Here is a 21228-nt window from a genome sequence, read left to right on the forward strand (position 1 = left end):
ATATAAATCGGTCTGCGCTCACCATGCTGGCACTGATGGCGACAACTGTGCTTCTTTGACCTGTAGTTTGTGCAGAATATGATTTGCTAATAAAAGATTGTTGATGTCTGGTGATATTTCAAGGAAATTATTAATATGACTAGCATATTAGAGAATGAATATTCTATATTATGCTAAAACTATAACTTTAGTAACATTCGAAGGCAGTGGGACTGATAAACAAGAGCTAACTAATAAATATACACTCCGACAGAAATAGTCACATGCTAAAATTATTTATTTCATAAAAGGCAAAAATTAGAGCTATTTATAGTTTTATATTCAAGATCTTATATTATATGTATAAATACATAGTCCTAAGTATTCTGACCTTATTTAAGATGGGCATCGCAACTAGTCTCTACTGAAAACAGCCGTGTCATAAAAACTTCTAGTGTAATCATAAAAGTACTCACACTATTGAAGTGGTTACGAAATCTGATCCTAGCGGTCTCCGCCATCACTTCAGACTTAGTATTGAACTTTTCATCAACACCTGCAATATGAAGACTTACGTTATAAAACATTGTGCAAATATTTATAATTGAATAATGTTTAGTTGGATATTCGAGTCAACAAACCTTGGAACCAGTCAGGATCATCTTTGCGATCTTCAGCTGAATTACCATCATGGAGTTGCCAATAACTGACTGATTTTGGGAATCTTCGGTCTTTCGAAACAATCTTGAATTTTTTATCATAAAGCTCATCACTTGACATATTTTGATCTTCTGTCACTCGAACGTCTTCCAGCTGTCTGGTTATCTGGTCTATCTCTAGATTTAAAAGTAATTGATTTAGAAATATATAATGTGTAGAAGTGTGTGTGTGTTAGTATGGGGTGATAACTACATATAACTCTGTTCTACTGTATGTGGTACTTCTGCTACACAATAATAACATGAAACTAATAAAGTCTTATATTTTGTTATATTTTATGTTATATATTGTGTTATATTTTCTGCCCTTGAGAGTTTGACACGCTTTCTGTCTACAATCTTCCAGCGAACTAGCATCAATTGTTGCCGATTGCTCTGTTTGAACCTTCAGCTGTTTTATTTTCACTTTCACGTTCTCTTTAGTATCTCAGGCATACAACTTAATATTTCTAAATTTTTAATTTTTAATTAGTGGTGGCGAAAGTTGAAAGTGAAAGACGTACCAGTTTGGTCATTTGTGCTAGACATCAAATCTGTACTATCCTCCGGGCTAGAAAGATTTTCATCGTCCACTTTAACTTTAATGCCATCTTTTGACTGGTCTGCAGGTCTGTCTTTGAACGGTCGGCATTTCTGGTCTCTGCGGAGATCTAAAAAGTCATTTATTTTGACATATGTAATGTGTAGAAGCGTATGTTACCATTTGGTGATAACTATATATCTCTGTTCTGTTCTTTTCTGTGTTACAATCAAATTATAAATTTTTAACTAGTGGTCGCTTGATGATAGACATACCAGCTTGATTATTTGTCTATGTGGAGATCTAGAAAGTTCTTTACAGTAGGTGCTCCTATAATGTAAATAATCTATTCCAGGAACATTTACGTTATAAGAACAGTAAAATACATGTTAATTGCTTAATGCATTCCAAGATCTTTCTAAACTCACCCCTTTGGCCATGCAAAAAGAAAAAACTCGACTTAATTCTTTTAATTTGTGGGCTGTACTGTACCTGCAGTATTATTGGTTTGCATCGACAACTTTTCTCCTTTTTATGATCAATCTAACTGATTTTATAGACCATGATTGTGGAAATTTTACAACGAGATAATGAAGACTGTACATTTTTAACATTAATTTACAAAGATTTGCTTATTTTTCTAAGCAGCAAAGTCTATTCTGCAAAGTAAAACTAATAAAAATATTTTGTTTGTCTACAATAAAGCAAAACAACAAAATCTTTTTACTATAAAAAGCGAGTCTACCTGTTTACCGTCTATTCGTACCCAGGGGTCAAGGTTAGAATATACGATACCTTTCGACGATACTTCAACTCGTGACATTCAAATTGGTAGACCGATGCTGTAACACCTGTACCAATCTATATGCAATTGCAGCTTTACTATTCTCTGTTTTGTCTGCACATTTTACAAATTATTACGACGAACTAAAATGTCGCAAAAGTTATATGTAATAGATATAATGCTACATGCACATTGTATTTTTTTTGCAAGTGCGGCGAGATAAACTAACATTCGAATCAATTTTGAAAACTTTCCCAATTTGACACTTTATGTTATATATAATTTTCTCGTAGTACACTCCACAAAAATCTTTTTACGCTATCTGGAATTTTTATTATAAGAGGTATATGTTATATGTGCGTCTACTGTATTTGGAAATATATAATGTGTGTGTTAACATGTGGTGATAACTAAATATAACTCTGTTCTGTTCTTCTACGTGGTATAAATTGTTATATTTATATTTTTTTAAAGAACTTACATACATGTCTTCATCAATACAGTGCTGACTTTTCTAAAATAAAATATCTTTAAGTTTTGCTGTCTGTCTAGCTGAAACATTTGCTTAAATTTTGCAAAACAATAGAATAATAATTTTCTTGATTATAGTATCTCAGATATTCAACTTTAAATTTTTAAATTACTAAATTTTAACCAGTAATGGCTTTGGTGATAGACATACCAGCTTGTTTCTTTGTGGTGAATATAAGAAGCGCATTATCCTGTAAGGCGCATAGATATTCATCATCCGCGATAATGACATCACCATGTTTAATATGCTCAAGATCTTCCACATCAATCTGCAACATGGAGACAGTGCTAGCAGTTTCTACACACTTGCGTAAGAGAAGTATAAGCGTAGATTAACTGTAGACTTGAGACACGAGTCAACCACATCAATGATGACCTTTTGATTCGACCTTCTGAGATGGTAAAAATGAATACAAGTAGAACAGAATGCTAGCTTTAGAGGCTAAACTAACAAAACAACCAAGGAACGTGGTGAACATGTGAAAGGTTCATAGCCTTAGAACCTCAGCAGTAGAAATTAGACTATTGGTGAAGAAATAAATATACCTACTAAATAGCCCTAAACTTTGCAACATTCAGACTAGTTGATACCTTGTGTTAATTATTACGTTATTAATTATTTATTATTGTTATAATAGTAGATGAGGAATAACACAGCGTGTTGAAATTATAATATTGAGTATAATGTAAAGAGGATAATAGTTACAATATGTGATGAAAGAGTCAACAAGTCATAAATGTGAAGTTATAAAAACTTTTCAAACTCAAACATTTTAAACTCAAATATTATATTTTAAGGTTAATAAAATATAATATTGTATGACATTTAACACGGTGAAGTTAAAGCCGTTGTAAATATTTATTCTAATCAAGGATTTTTGCCAAATTAATTCAAAACTTCAGCATAAGTCGAATTTGAGATTTTTGATAGAGAATGAAGCCTCTTTTGAATCATTAGAATACCCAATAGCTCTATGTTTCTGAGCTCTATCATGATTGAGTCTATTGTTCCAAGTGACTTTGAGGCTTATTGAGTAGATTTAGTTAATAACATTTATACATAAGGTCAGTCAGACACTCCCAAAAGGACAAGTATCAAAGTGAAGGTCACTAGATGAAATACAATAAAGAGACATTTCCTTGCCAAATTCTTATTTCTTTTGTATCATGCTGACAAGATGGTCAGCAAATTTGTAAAATTCAACTAGTCCTCCCAGCTATTTTCAGTAAAACTACTGACAAAATGAACCTTGACTATTACGTGAAATAATATCTTTACTATAAAGTGGCTCTATTTATAGACGATAACATGGATTTCAATGTGAGCTTAGCTAGTCTATTCTGAGATTGATTGTTTATTCTAATTTGCCTTTCGCTAATATATATCCACAGAAACAATAACCTACAGTGTTTGCATTTGTATTACTCAAAAACAATTGATATGTCCCAATTTGAAACAACCATATTATAGCTGATGGCATTAGTTAACAATTAAACATTTCCAATTTAATTTATTTCATTAGTGTTGGTAGTAAATAATTTTTAACAAATAGTAGACACATTGCGTATTATTTCTTTATATAATTGCTGTTTTTAAGATTTTAAAGATAATAAAATAGTTAAATACATATCACGAGTACTAACAGGGAAAACTAACATTAATTTTAAACTGACTAACAATGTAACATTCTCTGAGGATAAAACTGTAAACATTGTGTATTCAGCTTGTCTAGTGTTCTTAAATAAGTTATTACTACATGTACCTGGAGACGCTCACATCCTAAGTGTCTACATTCTTCTAGCGAATCAGCATCAATTTCATAGGCCTGTTCTTCAGCCTGTGCTTGAACCCTCAGCCGCACCATTTTTATGTCTAGTTCATGTGTGAGGTTTTAGCAAAACTCATCTATACAACAATTACACATGTACCACAAACAACTAAATAATATAGTTTTCATCTGCACAAAAAATGCATCTTTTGACAAGAAACGGTGTTGGGCTGGCACACTTCAGTAGGGGTTTATATAGGTTATTTTACATAATCTCATGGATGCAGAGCAGTATTCATAGTAGAGATCATTGGTACCTCGATATACTGCTGAGTGGGATCTCACTCATCACATTGTGTACAGATTGTGTTTTACATAATCTCATGGATGCAGAGCAGTATTCATAGTAGAGATCATTGGTACCTCGATATACTGCTGAGTGGGATCTCACTCATCACATTGTGTACAGAGTATTTTCGCTATTACAAATGGTTTTTTATAGTGCTCAAACAAGTGTATCTCAGCAAAGGATGGAGACCCACAGACGCAAACACTGTATTGGAAAGAAACAGGGAATTTCTGAAAGACTAGAAGAGCTATTTATTCCAAATAATAAAAAATATGATAGTTTTTTAAGAATATAATTGTGAAGGTGAGTTCTCTACTTACATGGTTTGAGTTTCTGTTTCTCTTATACTCTTAAAAACACTGCTTCTGATGTTTTGAGAATGGGTTGACTTGGTACAAAGACAATTGAAACAATGAAAACTAATTACATGTAGTGTGAAAGATCAGCGATCATCTCAAAAATGATACTCATTAACTGATCCAAAAAAGTCATGTCTACTTGTTATATGCGAATATAACAAATATGGCTACCGGCAGCGTTGTCACTAACAACCTGTCAACAAAATCTAAGCTATCTTTGTGCGCAATGCATGAAAAACGCACCTCTCCCCCTCTGGTTAAATTAACATAAAAATAGCTATTCATAACGCTTACATATAGTTATTGATTTGAACATGACATCCAGCTTCAGTGCTTAAGCTTTTCTACAAAAAGGCTCACAATTGAACGCTATTGATTGTTTGTTTATCTAAAGGAAGACAAGCTAGTTGTTAACTGAATTCACCATTATTGCTGCCTCTAGCTGTTAATAGCTCCCACAGCTGCTTGTGACACCCACTTGTCAGCACAGTACTATACTGAATGTCTATTTAGAAATGGCAGCACAGCCTGAGGTGACCTTCTCTGTGAACTTCTCAAGTTTATGCATGACATCAAGTCATAAGCTGGATGGTATCTGTTCTGTGTAAGAAAATATCTATTGGCTGTCAACCTTACAATGTAGAGCATCCACTTTTGCAAATAACCTCAGCTGTACTGCATTTTCACACAGCAAAATACAAAACAAGTGGTTTGTCACTTTCTGTAATTTTCATATAGACAGTTATAATTCCCACTTTCGAAAATTAAGAAAAAAACAAACCTTTCAGTTATTAAAATATTTATTGAAATTTGAATAGCTAGAGAAGATGAATAAAATAGGTAGCCACTAAAGCCAGGGAAAAAAAATTCAAATATAAAAATTCATTTTTTAACAACTCTTACAGCTGCTTGTGACACCCACTTGACAGCACATTACTCTACTGAATGTCTACTTAGAAATGGCAGCACAGCCTGATGCAACCTTCTCTGTGAACTTCTCAAGTTTACTCATGACATCAAGTCATAAGCTGGATGGTATCTGTTCTGTGTAAGAAAATATCTAGTGGCTGTCAACCTTGACAATGTAATGTGACACATGAAGCAAAGATACTAGTGTAGAGTGAAAAACAAGTTTTATTTAAATATTGTAAAAATCTTTTAGACCACGTTTTTGCAATTAAATAGTTTCCTGTATTACAGCAAATGAAAGTCAAATTAGTTTGCATTATAAACCTGGCTCTACCAAAAACAGCTTTGATCTGGTCCCGAAAAATGTTTCCTATAATAGAATGATTGTTTGAAAACTGGTTACAAGTACTTGCCAATACTAGTCACAATTCAGAACAGAGTGCAACCACAGACGTGTGCAAACAACCTTAGCTATACTGCATATTTACACAACAAAATACAATACAAGTGGCTTGTCACTTTCTGTAATGTTTTTATAGACAGTGATCAGTCCCACTTTTAAGAATCAAGAAGAAGCAAACTTTTCATTGATTAAAATGTTTATTAGAATTCCTGTATCTAGAGAAGATAAAGAAAATAGCTAGCCACTAGAGCACAAAAGTAAAAAAAAAACAGAAATCACATGTAAAATATATAAATTAAAACAAGCTATTAATAAAATATTAAGTAAAAACAACATGCAGAATGGTACCACTTTTAGCTATGGCGAGAAGAAAACCACCATTGATTAAAATGATTTATAGAATATTCCATAAATATATATTTGTAAGTTTACTGGCTCTTCCAGCGAGTTGCATTAGCAGATAATAACTCTATTCTATTCAAAGCCAGAGGGTCTCCAGACTATCAGACTAAAAAACAAAATGGTGGATTAAATAAATGAACTAAATATCTAATAAAAACATACGAAATTCAATTATGAAATTTATAAATTACTACAATTTATCAATAAATGGTTGAGTAAAAGCAATACTCTGGATACTAGTGAGAGACTATTAAACATTTACTCTATTAAACATGATATTTAGTAGCCTATTCTGTACATAATCATAGAACTGTAATACCTATAACCTACATATATGGTTGATAAGCTACTTTTTCAGTTTGAGTAGAACCTTTCTCTCAGCTAACACCAACTCCCTATGTTCAGCTTTATCATGACACACAATGTGAACAAGTCTTATGTTATCCGTCGTAAATAAGAGGTCATGGAAATAGTCAAAGTTGATCCTATATCTATCTCCTCCTCGAATTAGTTTTACTAGTCCAGGCATTACTGTCCGTGAAAGAAGATAAATCAATATATACATAAAATATTTGCAGTTCGTCTGTCTGTCTGTCTGTCTGTCGTGTTTCCAGTTATAACTATTAAAATCTTACTACAAAGAATACACTGTGCACTGGATTTGGACTTCATACCTTAGACTGCAGACAGGTACAGATGCTCCCCAACTTATGAACGAGTTATGTTCCAAACAATCGTTCGTAAGGTGAATTCGTTTGTAAGTTGCTTCAGTGCTATATTTTGTATTATAATTTATGTTTAAGGCCTATATAAGTATATTGAGGCCAGGTCACGCGCGCAAGGATTTCCGCCACACACATATAAAACAAAAACAGCATGTTGTTTTTGTTTTGTATGTGCGTGGCGAAAATTCTTGAGTGCGTGACCCGGCTAGCCTGTGATGAATAGTTTTCCGGACGTTGATTCCGTGTTGAATCAACGTCGGAATGTTGAATGTTTAAAACGTCTTAAAAATTGTTGTAATTAAACGTATACGTTGTCTTAGCTAAACAGACTATTCATCATTTGACCTAAACACAGAATACCTGTGTACATTCAATAAGTATCCATTCAGAAAGCGTGAGTGTTATACAATGTACCGTAAAACCTCGTAAAACTTCTAATTGAGCTGCATCGGAGTGTTGCTCTTAACGAATCCCAGGTAAAGTAAGGTAATCTGCATAAACTTCAAGAAAAATCAGCAAAATTGATAGTGGGTAAAACGCTCAAAAGAAAAAGATGTCTTTTCTTTTGAGCATTTTAACAATGATCAAGTTTTGCCAATGTCAATCTGAAAAACGTCCTGGCAATAACATCATCTCAAACAACAAACCAATCTCAAGTGATAGAAAAATCTCTATACTTTTTGATAAAAACGTTTTAAACTTTACATTAGAAGCATTTAATTTGAAACAAGCCATTTGTGCTTTTGATTTATATTATAGTTTGTATATGTACATGTATCTGCTAATAAATAAGTAAATACATGGACTTGTGACAGTGCTCTGATAACTTGAACGCTCTGATAATTCGAACACTTTTGCTCGGTCCCGTGAAGTTCGAGTTATTCATGTTTGACTGTATATATATATATATATATATATATATATATATATATATATATATATATATATATATATATATATATATATATATAGATTTATTACTCTAAGTTGGTCTTCCATCGTTTTATATGTCCAGCTAAAGCTTTTAAAATTTTAGAGTAAAGACTCCGTAAAGCAGAAGATTTGACCTCAAAACCTCCCGCATTCTATAACTTTTTCACCAGAATGTGTTGTGAATATCAAAAGGCTATCAATTGGCAAGCTGACAAAGTAGTCATTATCTTCTACAATTGCGGCTTCATGTATAACATGTTGAAAATATTTCTTATCAATCTAAAGTGAATACAATTGGTTTTAAATAATCACACTGTTTGTGCAAACCTATGGCTAAGAATGATGATGGCAAAAGATAAAGAGAAACTATGAAAGAACATGTAAAAAGGTGGTGATTACTATACAACCATAACTTGTGACACTAACATAATAATAATTTGTTAAATTGAAATATTATGATGCTTCTAATTTAAATATATGTTGGAAGAGTGAAAATACGGAAAAACGTGACAAACGAACTACGGAAAAACGTGACAAGAAAATCTGGTGATCAACAGGAGGGACAAATGGAGAAAAAAAGATTAGCTAAAATGATAAAATATTTTAAATAAAATTGTAAAAAAATGTAAAAGTCGTTGCAAGTTACGACGGTATCAATTGAACCAGCATTCAGCTAAAAACTAACTTCATTTAAAAAAGGTACAATTTTTGGCTGCACTTTTTCAGTAGCTAGATATCTACTCTGAACTGAAGTCGTAAGCAATGAAAAAGTTCAAATGAATGAATGAAATTGATTGCTTTAATGTTATACGATGTTAAAAAATGTTTATTCATTGTAAGCAAATGTTAAATAAAATGTAATTTGCTGACAAACAAAACATTTTATTTTAACCAATCAGCATTAAAGTTTTGCTTGTGTAACATTTATTATGTGTACAATAATTCCATAGTATGGCCAGCTGGATGTGTAGTGTACTGGATAGTATGCATGTCTGTAAAACTGGAAGTTCTGATTTCAATGCTAATGAAAAGTGGATTCTATGTTAGTATAGTAACTTTATTAATAAAACTTGACACACAAACGATGGACGAGATGACAAACACTGAGATCTATAAATAGATTTTTCCAGCTCTTCTGTAAAACATTACGACTGACAATAGCTAGGGAACCTTAAAGAGAATGAGAAAATAATTATAACTCATACAACTTAATAAAATTTTGACCAAAAAACTCAAGTTTTAAGCTTCAGATTTTTACCAAACTTTGGCTTACGACTGAAAGAAGCTGAGGCTAGCCTTTAATACCCTACTTAATAGTGTTCTTTTTGTAACAGTCAGTAAAAATCTGTAAAAAAAATCGCTAAAAATAAAAAATAAACGTTTCTTTCATTTTGTTATTTTTATTAAAATGTGTTATTTTACTTTTTGATTAAAATTCATTTAGATCTTTAACCTAGCATAGACTAGATTTTGATACTTCAATGTTTATGTTAAAATGAGTGAATATTAAACTTGTGAAGTGTTTGTTTTTTCATGTCCTTTGAACATATTTTATTAAAACACAACACAGTATATTCCTACACTTCTCTATTTATCATACAGAATATATAAGACGCTGAGTAAACAAGACTGGATTATCAAGCTGCTACAGATACAGCAGTACATAACAGTTCGATACATTGAAACGATCAAAGCCAACTAGAGAAAAAGATCAGCATCATTTCAAACAGGCTACTCATTTATTATATGCAAATACATGTATAACAAAGCTGGCTGTCAGCAGTGTTGTCACTAGAAACCTGTGAAGAAAGTTTAAGCTATCACCGTGTGCTATGCATGAAAAACCCACAGCATCCCCTCTAATAGACAGATCCTATGTCTATTACATCCTTTAATTAGTTTTATTAGTCCAGACATCACTATCTGTGACTTCTCAATCCTGCAAGAAGGAAGATAAATCAATATATAGATCAATATTTGTCGTCTGCTTGTCTGTCTGTCGTGTGTCCAGTTATAGCAATCTGAATTTTACAATTTCACTTTGTGTCAAGTTTCAGTAATAAAATCTTACAACAGAAATTACACAGCACACTGGATTCCAATCTCACACCCTCATGTCACGCATGTCCACAGACCCACAGACAGGCATGTCTAACCATCACACTAAGCTGTTCCTATCAATCCGAAAGTCAATGTAAAATCTACTGGTTTGGCAATTTTTCCTCGTATTTTTCCCGTTCGCCATACCAAAGTTGTATTACCACTTTTACTTCTAGCGGCGACTACAGGATACAAGCTAAGTATGTACTCTTATTATTAATTAGTAATATCTTTTGCGTTTGTTTTCTTTTGGAAGTTTTTTAAAAGCTTTGTATTCATCGCCTAGTTTTTTAATTATTGATTTTCAAAAATTTCAATTTACACACCTTCAATTGTAAAACTGTAAAACTAAAGAATTTTTACATGGGTAGTTGTCCGTTGTCTTGAATACAAGTTGCCTCTACATTGTAGGATAAGGTACCCTAGTGCACTACACTGCAGATGTCTTCAGATGTTTCGGATATTTTATTTTTACGTTTCTACCAGTAGTTGTATTCAAATATTTGATGGATAACATCTGCTGCCACAGTTTCTTTACATTTAAACAGCTGTAAAGATGTTTAGATGTAAAATAATAAGCAAGTATTGTCTAGAATGTCATTTCTGGGTCTTATTTTTTCTCTAACTTTATTTGGACTGCAGAAAACCCTCTTCTTATGGTATGAAGTTCAATAGTTAGAATGGTAAATATTGCATAAGTTAAGTGTAAATAAATTTTCTGTGCGAAAACTATTTGTTACCTGTGCAATGCTGGATATTCAGCTAGTCCTAACTGAAGATGCCAAAATCAAAAAAACATTTAGATGACTAAAATAAAAAGTGTGCAGGGTCATTATTAAATTACCGGTGAAACCAATAGTTCTGTTTCTAGACATCCAAACAGAAAGGGAAAAAATGAGGAAGATAAAAAAGAATGAAGGGAAAGTAGGGGGAGAGTGAGAAAAGGTGGGAGAGAGGAGGAAAAGATAGAGAGGAGAAAACAAGAGAAGATAAAGAGAAAAGGAAGGAAAGAGGAATAAAAATAATTTATATAGATATGAAAAAATAGAGAGAGTTCTGAAAAGAACAATGCACAATCTATAACCAAACTTACTGGTGGTCTAAATTCCATGTGCTAAACAAAGGTTGTCCCTCTCATGACCAGTAAGGGTTAATCCAATGACCTAGATGAAGGTCTTGCCCAAAGTTCATGGCTTGGTTATACGGACAGCTTTCGGATTTGTAGTCCTAGAATAACATTTGCTCAAATATGTTAGCATGTTCTTCTACTGATAACAGAGAGTATAATTACTATAAATAAATCACAAAATCTAAGCATATCTTAAACCAATCAGGGGGTGACCAAAGTACTTAAGATTTTTAAGCCTAAGATTTCAACCAAAACTTAGGCTTTTGATCAAACGAAAGAAGCTGAGGCTAGCCTTGAATACTCTTGAAAGTAGTTTAGTCTTTTTTCTCCCATTTTTTCTATTTTCATTTCTTTCTCCTATTTTGAAAAGTTTGCTAGAGTTTGTTATAGTACTTTTTTACTAAAATTCATTCAGATATGTATAGACTAGATTTTGATATTTTAATGTTTATGTTAAAATGAGTGAATATTAAACTTATCAAGTGTTTGTTTTTTTCATGACCTTGGAAGATATTTTATTAAAACATAACACAGTATATTCCTACACTTCTCTATTTATCATATAAACTATACAAGACTTTGAGTGAACAAGGCTGGATTATCAAGTTGCTACAGATACAGCAGTGTAGTACATAGCAGTACAGTATATTAAAACATTCAAAGCCAACTAGGACAAAATATGTGTGATTGTTTCAAAATTATACTCAAAAGCTGATCAAGAAAAGTCGTTTCATCTTGTTATAAGCAAATATAACAAAGATGTCTACCGGCAGCGTTGTCACCAGTGAATAAGACCTAAGCTATAACTATGTGCTGTGCATAAAAAATGAACTCTCCTATTTACCTTTATTCTCACAAAACTAGCTATTCATATGCCTACATATTATCATGTCATTTGTTGAACATGATATCCAGCTTCAGTATAGAAGCTGCTATAAAAAGGCTCACAATAGAATGATGTTGGTTGTTTGCTTATCTAAAGAGAGACAAGCCAGTTGTTTGCCGATGGCAGCGTTGTCAATAGCAACCTGTCAATAAAATCTACCGGCATACTATCACTGTTTGCTATGCATGGGAAAAATTTTCCTCCCCATTCATTATGTTAATGTAAAATTAATTATTCATAGTGCTTACATATTAGATTCTCATTTGTTTGAACATGATATCCACTTTCGCAACAAAAGCTGCTCTACAAAAAGTTCACAATCAAAATCTATTGATTATAGGTTTATTGAAAGGAAGAAAAGCTAGTTGTTAGCTGACTCCGCCATTTATGCTGCCTCTAACTGTTATTAGCTCCTACAACTGCTTGTGACACCCACTTGTCAGCACAGTACTATAATGAATGTAATGAATGTCTATTTAGAAATGACAGCACAGCCTGATGTAACCTTCTCTGTGAACTTCGCAAGTTTATTCATGGTGTCAAGTCATAAGCTGGATAGTACCTGTTCTGTGTAACAAAGTATTTAGTGGCTGCAAACCTTACAATGTAATATCACATCTGGAGCTAAAATACTAGCATAGAGTAGGAAAAAGGTTCTATATAGAGTTACAATTTTCCAGATGTTGTTTTCTGTATTACAATAAAAGAAAGTCAAGTTAGTTTGCATTATCCTCTTGGCTCTACAAGAGACAGCTTTGATCTGGTCCTGAAATGTGTTTTTTATAACAAAATTATTGCTTGGAAGGTGGTTACAAGTACCTGTCAATACCAGTCACAAATCAAGCAGAGTGCTACCATATACTTGTGCGAATAACCTCAGCTACACTACATGTTTACACAACAAATTACAATACAAGTGGCTTGTTACTTTTGGTAATGTTCATACAGACAGTTATCAGTCCAAGTTTCAAGAGAGAGAAGCAAACTTTTCATTGATTAAAATATTCATTAAAATTTGAGTATCTCGAGAATATGAATAAAATAGATATCTACTGGAGCCAAGCAATTAAAATTGAACTACAATCAAATGTAAAATATGTAAGTTAAAAGAAATTATCAATAAAAGATTGAGTAAAAGCAACATGCAGAATAGTATCACTCTCAGGTATGGAGAGAGAAGTTAACAACCATTGAGTAAAATGATCTCTAGAAATATCCATTGATATATAAATATAGGTTCACTGTAAGTTTATGTTACATATTTATGTAAGTTCACTAGCTCTTTCAGCGAGTTGCATTAGTGAATAATAACTCTATTCTATTTATAGCCAAAGTGCCTTCGGGCTATCAGACTAGAAGACAAATGGTGGATAAGATAAATGAACTAGATATCTAGCCCCCCATGGAGGGCTGTATACTAGTGAGAGACTATTACACATTTACTCTATTAAACATGATATTTAGTAGCCTATTCTCTACATAATCATAGAACTGCAATACCTATAACCTATATGATTGATAAGCTACTTTTCCAGTTTGAGTAGAACCTTTCTCTCAGCTAGCACCAACTCACTATGATCAGTTTTATCATGACACACAATGTGAACAAGTCTTATGTTATCCCTAGTAAATAAGAGGTCATAGAAATAATCAAAGTTGATCCTATGTCTATTTCCTCCTCGAATTAGTTTTACTAGTCCAGGCATTACTGTCTGTGACTTCTCAATCCTGCAAGAAAGAAGATAAATCAAAATAAAGATTAATATTTGCCGTTTGTCTGTCTGTCAAGTGTCCAGTTATAGCAATAGGAATCTCACAACAAAAGTTATGCAGCACACTGGAGTTGAACTTCATACTTATAGTTTACAGGCAGGACCTGGTATGTCTAACCATTACACTATGCTGTCCTTACTAAGCCTTATTATCTTATCTATCTTTATGTAAAGTCTATTGGTTCGGCATTGCTTACCCGTATTGCATCCGTTTGGCATATTGGAGTTGTATTACCACTTTTACTTCTAGCCTTGATTGCAGGTTACAAGCTAAGTATGTACTTTTATTATTACTTAGTATTATCTTTCGCATTTGTTTTTCTTTTCAAGTTTTTTAAAAGCATTGTATTTATTACCTATTTTTTGATTGTATATTTTCAAAAGTGGCGTTTCAGCCTTAAACTTTACAAAGTGTTGGAGATATTGTAGTGAACATACCTTTTTCACCAGATTGTGTGGTGAATATGAAAAGGCTATCAATTGGCAAGCTGACAAAGTAGTCGTTATCTTCTACAATGTTATCGTCTATATCTTCATGTACGACATGTTGAAAATCTTTCTTATCAATCTAAAGCAAATACAATTGGTTTTAAATAATCACACTGTTTGTTGACCCAATGATGATGACAAAAGATAACGAGAAACTGTAAACTAAAAAGCTGGTGGTCAACAGGAGGGAAAGACGGACAGAAAAAAACATTAGAAAAAAAGCCCAGGAAAAAAGAGGGTTCAATCTCTTTTGTTCATCCCCAAGGGTTGGACGAAGAAGGCATGTTTTAGGGAGGCTTTTGGTGGCCTGACACTTTAGAGTATTTACATAAAAAAGGGTATGTTTTTAGCTTGGTACCTGAATACCCATTTTTACTCAGTAGAAAAGGGTATTCATGAGCCAAAAAAGGAGGCGATTAGTCTGTGGTGATGAAGTGATAAGGGGTAGTTTTTTATTAATGTATAAGTCAATGGAAAAGGTGCATTTTATAACATCTCCGACTAGCCCTTGGGGATGAATAGAAGAAAGCGAACCCCCTAGGGTGAAAAGATAAAATATTTTGAATAAATAGTAAAAGAAATGTAAAAATCATTGCAAGTTACAATGGTATCGATTGAACCAGCATTTAGCTAAAAGCTATTCTCATGTAAAAAAGCTGCAATTATTTGTTAAACTTTTTTAGTGGCTAGATAAATACTCTGAACTCAAGTCGTCAGCAATGAAAAATCTAAGATGAATGAAAAACTGAAATCGCTTGCTTTAATACTATAAAATGTTAAAAAATGTCTATTTATTGTGATGCAAATGTTAAATAAAATTTAATTTGCCGATAATCAAAGCATGCTATTTTAACCAATCAGCATTAAAGTTTTGCTTGTGTAACATTTATTATGTACACAATTATTCCATAGTATGGCCAGCTAGATGTGTAGTGTACTGGATAGTATGCCTGTCTGTGAAACTGGAAGTTCTGAGTTCAATGCTAATGAAAAGTGGATTTTACATTAGTATAACTTCAATAATTTAACTGGACACACGAACGAAAGATGAGATGACAAACACTGAGATCTATATATATAGATTGTTTCAGCTCTTTTGTAAAACATTACGGCCAAAAATAGCTAACAAGAACCTTAAATCGAAGGAGAAAATAACTATAACTCATATAGCCTAATAAATTTTCCAATCTGGAATCAAATCGGATTTTGCCCAGAAAAAACTCAAGATTTTTAAGCTTCAGATTTCAACAAAAACGTTGGCTTTCAACTAAACTGAAAGAAGCTGAGGCTAACCTTTAATACCTTCCTGTAGTATTCCTTTTGTTAAAGTTGGTAAAAATAGAAAAGAAACGTTTTTTTCACTTTCATTTCTATTAGAATGTGTTATTGTGCCTTTTGATTAAAATTCATTTAGATCTTTATCCTAGCATAGACTAGATTTCGATACTTCAATGTTTATGTTAAAATGAGTGAAAATAAAACTTATGAAGTATTTGTTTTTATGACCTTTGAACATATTTTATTAAAACACAACACAGTCTATTTTTGCACTTCTCTATTTATCATATAGAATATACAAGACTTTGAGTAAACAAGGCTGGATTATCAAGCTTCCACAGATACAGCAGTACATAACAGTACAGTACATTGAAACAAACAAAGCCAACTAGAGAAAAAGATCAGCATCACTTCAAACAGACTACTCACTAAATGATACAGAAGAGTTGTGTCCACTTGTTATATGCAAATACATGTATAACAAAGCTGGCTGCCGGCAGCGTTGTCACTGGAAACCTGTCAAGAAAGTTTAAGCTATCACTGTGTGCTATGCATGAACAACCCACCCCTCCCTGTCCCCTTTATTCTCACAAAACTAGCTACTCATAATGTTTACATATTATCATGTTATTGATTTGAACATGATATCCAGTTTCAGTACAAAAGCTGCTCTAAAAAGGCTCACAATAGAATGCTATTGATTGTTTGCTTATCTAAAGAGAGACAAGCTAGCTGTTTGCTGATAGCGGCGTTGTCAATAGCAACCTGTCAATAAAATCTGCCGGTCTACTATCACTGTCTGTTATCCATGAAAAACCCACCCTCCCCTTTACATATGTTAATGTAAAACAGGCTATTCATAATGCTTACATATTATATTATCATTGATTTGAATGCGTTATCCAGCTTCAGTACAAAAGTGGCTGAAGATAATGTAATTTTCTTATAATTCTGTAATTTTTTTATAGACAGTTATTTCATATGTCAAAAATCTTTTCCACTGACATAGAATTCTCCTGGCTATCTCTTCTTCTTTCTCTGTCAGTTTAGCGTCCTTCAAAGACTCCTTTGCCTAAGACTCTCATTCCTCCGCAAATATCATTATGCTAGCAGCCGTCACAGGTTGTTACTTTTCTAAATTTTGTAAAGTACAAATGTGCAACGTACTTGTGACGTCTTTCCTCATTTCTTTTAAACACCCTCAACTCTCAAAATCAACGAATTAACCTAAAAAATTCGTTTCTATTTCAGAGATTTTCACTGATCGTAGGAGGGATTACTGGACTGGATTACTGGATTACTAGACTTGTATTTGCTGTACAACCAGAACTTGTAACACTAACAAAATAATAATTTATTAAATTGAAATATTATGATGCTTCTAACTTAAATGTATGTTAGAACAGTGAAACTAATATGAACAGTTTTTTGTTTATGATCATATGACGTAGAAACCAATGTTTCTCTTACTCTGAAGGCTGCAGAGCATATTATTACTCAATAGTTCTGTTCATGCCTACAGTACTATCTTCAGTCACCCTTAAAGGTTGACTTGCAACAAAATTCACATTGCAGTTATTTGATATGAAAAGATTCACCATGCCTTACTCTGCTGTGTTTTAGGTGCAAAATATGTGGAAATGTGATTACAAGCTCTTAAAAGCTCAAAAACGACCAGAAAATCGCAGCCACACGACACCGCCGTAGTTTGGATTCTCTTTCCAAAATGGCTCAAATGTGACACAGTTGTGAGAGATGGTTTCTGTTTACACTTTGCAGTGATATCCTAAAACTTACCGTAAAAATTCGTTTAATTTTTTAGCCTTAGCTTGAAGGAGTACATATCATTGTCTGATAATCATGACGAGCCTGTTGGTCACTTATGATAATCGAAAAGTGCTGCAGAAATTATTTGCGAAGTATTGGGTCACATGATTAGATTACGACTTGCCGATTAGACCAAACCGAATAAAACTGTAAAGTAGCGAGCATCTATATTTGATACGGGGTCTTTGGTAAAACCCGAAGTGTTTGTCATAAACTAGTGCTACGATAAGTTTTATATTGAGCTTTTTATTGGCCTTTCAATCCCCGTGAGAACGTCACGTGACAAGACAATAACCAAATTTCATGGCTATGTCATCGAAATAAAGAGATTCGAATTTACGGCGGCTTTTCGTTTTTTGAGCTTTTAAGAGCTTTTAATCACATTTCCACATATTTGGCACCTACAACACAACAGAGTAAGACATGGTGAATCTTTTGATACCAAATAACTGTAATGTAAATTTTATTGCAAGTCAACCTTTAAACCTTACAAAGTGTTCGTCATGTAATAAATAGAGATAATGTAGTGAACATACCTTTTTCACCAGATTGTGTGGTGAATATGAAAAGGCTATCAATTGGCAAGCTGACAAAGTAGTCGTTATCTTCTACAATGGCGTCTTCATGTACGACATGTTGATAATCATTCTTATCAATCTAAAGCAAATACGATTGGTTTGAAATAATCACACTGTTTGTGCAAACCTATGGCTAAGAATTATGATGACAAAAGCTAAAGAGAAACTATAAAAGAACATGAAAAAAGATGGTGATCTCCAGGAGGGTCAGACGTAAAAAAACAAACACTAGTTAAAAAGATCAAATATACAAAATAACATTATTAAAAAGTTACAAAAATAGTTGCAAGGTACGAGAGTATCAACGGAACCAGCATTCAGCTAAAGGTTATGTTTGTTTAAAAAGCTACAACTCTTTGTTCAACTTTTTAAAAGGCTAGATAACTTCTCTGAACTGAAGCCGTCGGCGATCTAAACACCAAGATGAATAGACGACTCTGAAATTGCTTGCTCTTATATTATAAGTTCTTTAAAATGCTTATTCGTTGTACTGCAAATATTATAAGAATATATATATAAAAATATTATATATATTCTACAAATACAAACATTATAAGAATATTGGCTGACAAACAAAGCAAGCTATTATAATCACTGAGTATAAAAGTTTGACTTGTGCAATAAAGATGATGTACACAATTATTCCGTAGTAAGGCCAGTTGAATGTGTAGTGCACTGGATAGTAAGCTAACTACTTGCTCACACAATTGAGTAGGCATAAATTATGCTACTGCTCTCCATGATGTTGCGCCATCACATTGTGTCGTAACGGACAACGGAAGCGTATTTGCTCCCATATAGCGATATATACCGACTAATGAATGCATCAAGCTTGTGCGACTTAATTGGTAAGGCATTGGACCCGTGAGTGAGAGGGCCGAGATCAAATCTTCTGCAATACAAATTTTTTAATCCAAGAATATAGATGTACATGTAGCTGGACAAACACACACTCGGACAGACCAACTTTGAGAAATATAGATTTTTTGTAGCTTGTTTTTTAGCTATTTTGTAAAATGTTACAGTAGAGAACAGCTAACAAGAACATTAAGAGAATGAGAAAACAACCATCACTCAGCTTTATAAAGTTTCTGATCTCAAAAAAAGTCAGATGTTGACCAAAGATACTCCAGATTTTCCAGCTTCAGATTTTAACCAAAACTTCAGTTTTCCACTAAATTGAACGAAGCTGAGGTTAGCCTCGAATACTTAGAGTATCATTTTTGTTACAGTCGGTAAAAATAAAAGAGAAATGTTTCTCCCATTTTTTATTTTTGCCAGAATTTGTTATAGTAACTTTTAAAATTCTTTTAGATCTTTAATCTAGCATAGACTAGATTTTAATACTAAAAGTTGGGACTGAATTTGCTTCCTGTTCATGTACGCATCTATTGATAAGTCTATTGTTGATAACAACCTTAAGGAAGCGACATCCCTTCTTGATGCACTCTTTCAGATAGTTAGCAGCAACTCCATAAACATCTGAGCCCAAATTTCGTCGAACTTTCACTCGCTTCATTTGCATTTTCCCTTTATGCAGACCTTTCCGAGAAAGATTTCTAAAATAAACATCAATCTGGTAAACAACATGATTGTCTTCTTCTGTTAACCTTTAAAGGTCACTTGCGGAATTGACCATACTCCTAAAGTATGGGATTTACTATGACCATACTACTGAGATTTAGCGCATAAGCAATCGTAACTAGATGCCCTTCCTAACACCACTAATGGTTCTCATGGGATTTGAACCACTGACCTACTGATCGTATGCTAGCGCACTAACCACTGAACCACAGCTGCTCCCCACATACCACTCATCTAAGTACAAACATACAGTTTGATCAAAGTTGATTTGCAATGGCATCACATTCTGGTTTTAGTAACATAGGTAATAAAGTTTCTATCATCTCAGTGAATGCATACTGTCATTTCTACTAATACCATTTATAATTTGAATCAACTATAAGTTATTTAACAATCTAGGACATGTAGATATCCTTCTGGACATTAGTTCATCCTATGTATCAGTTATGAGAAAAACTTTAATGCAATAATCTTTAGTATTACTTCAATGTGAATGAAAAAGGGCTGTAGGTACAGAAAGTAAGTACATTGAAAATTATGTGTCATTCTTGCAACGACTGTCTATGAACACCATAGCATCATCAATATCCTCTGCTGGTATAGATGTAAACACTATCATTGAATGTACGATTATTTTTTGGTGTGTGAACAAAGTATATCCGCAAAAAACTATTATTACAATTTGCAAACAAAATGCTTTATCAGCTATCGCTAAAATTCACAAAAGCAAGATCACTGCATGTTTTAGGAACAGGTTGTTTTTGAGTTAGGAACTGGTTGACGGCAGTCTACTTCGCTTATTGTACAATGATATTAAGATAGGTGAATAGGTAAAAGGTCGTGTGTTACACACAGCATTTGGTCTGATGTAAGATGTGATTTGGAATTACTTCATTGTGGTGCTGCTTGTGGTAGTCAACTAGCATTGTAAGTATGATCTCTACTTGTTTGATAGAAATAGAAGCCATGTACGATAGAAACTCTTGAGCAGTCTTGTGAACTTCCTCAGGTGTCTTTCTACCCACCAATAAGGAATTATTGATGACCAGTTTGACTCCCGGCATACCATGCTTCTGGCTCAAATCATTGGGCCTTGTCGATGTATTGACTCCCAATGTGAACGGAGTAAAAATGGATATATTGAATGCATGTAACGAGAACGTGTGTTGGTACTCTACTAATGTTGATGTTCGAAGTAGGTTT

The 21228-nt window shown here is 33.2% G+C and overlaps 1 long non-coding RNA gene across 1 annotated transcript; it reads right to left on the bottom strand.

The window, feature by feature from the left end:
• Positions 1 to 13703: 13703 nt before the first annotated feature.
• LOC137403808 (uncharacterized) lies at positions 13704 to 18521 on the bottom strand. Its single transcript, XR_010979620.1, has 3 exons — positions 18400 to 18521; positions 14708 to 14837; positions 13704 to 14225 (listed from the first exon to the last, which is right to left on the bottom strand). It is a non-coding gene; the product is annotated as an uncharacterized lncRNA (long non-coding RNA).
• Positions 18522 to 21228: the final 2707 nt, after the last annotated feature.

Source organism: Watersipora subatra, chromosome 9 (genome assembly GCF_963576615.1).
Source record: "Watersipora subatra chromosome 9, tzWatSuba1.1, whole genome shotgun sequence".
NCBI classification, from domain to species: domain Eukaryota; kingdom Metazoa; phylum Bryozoa; class Gymnolaemata; order Cheilostomatida; family Watersiporidae; genus Watersipora; species Watersipora subatra.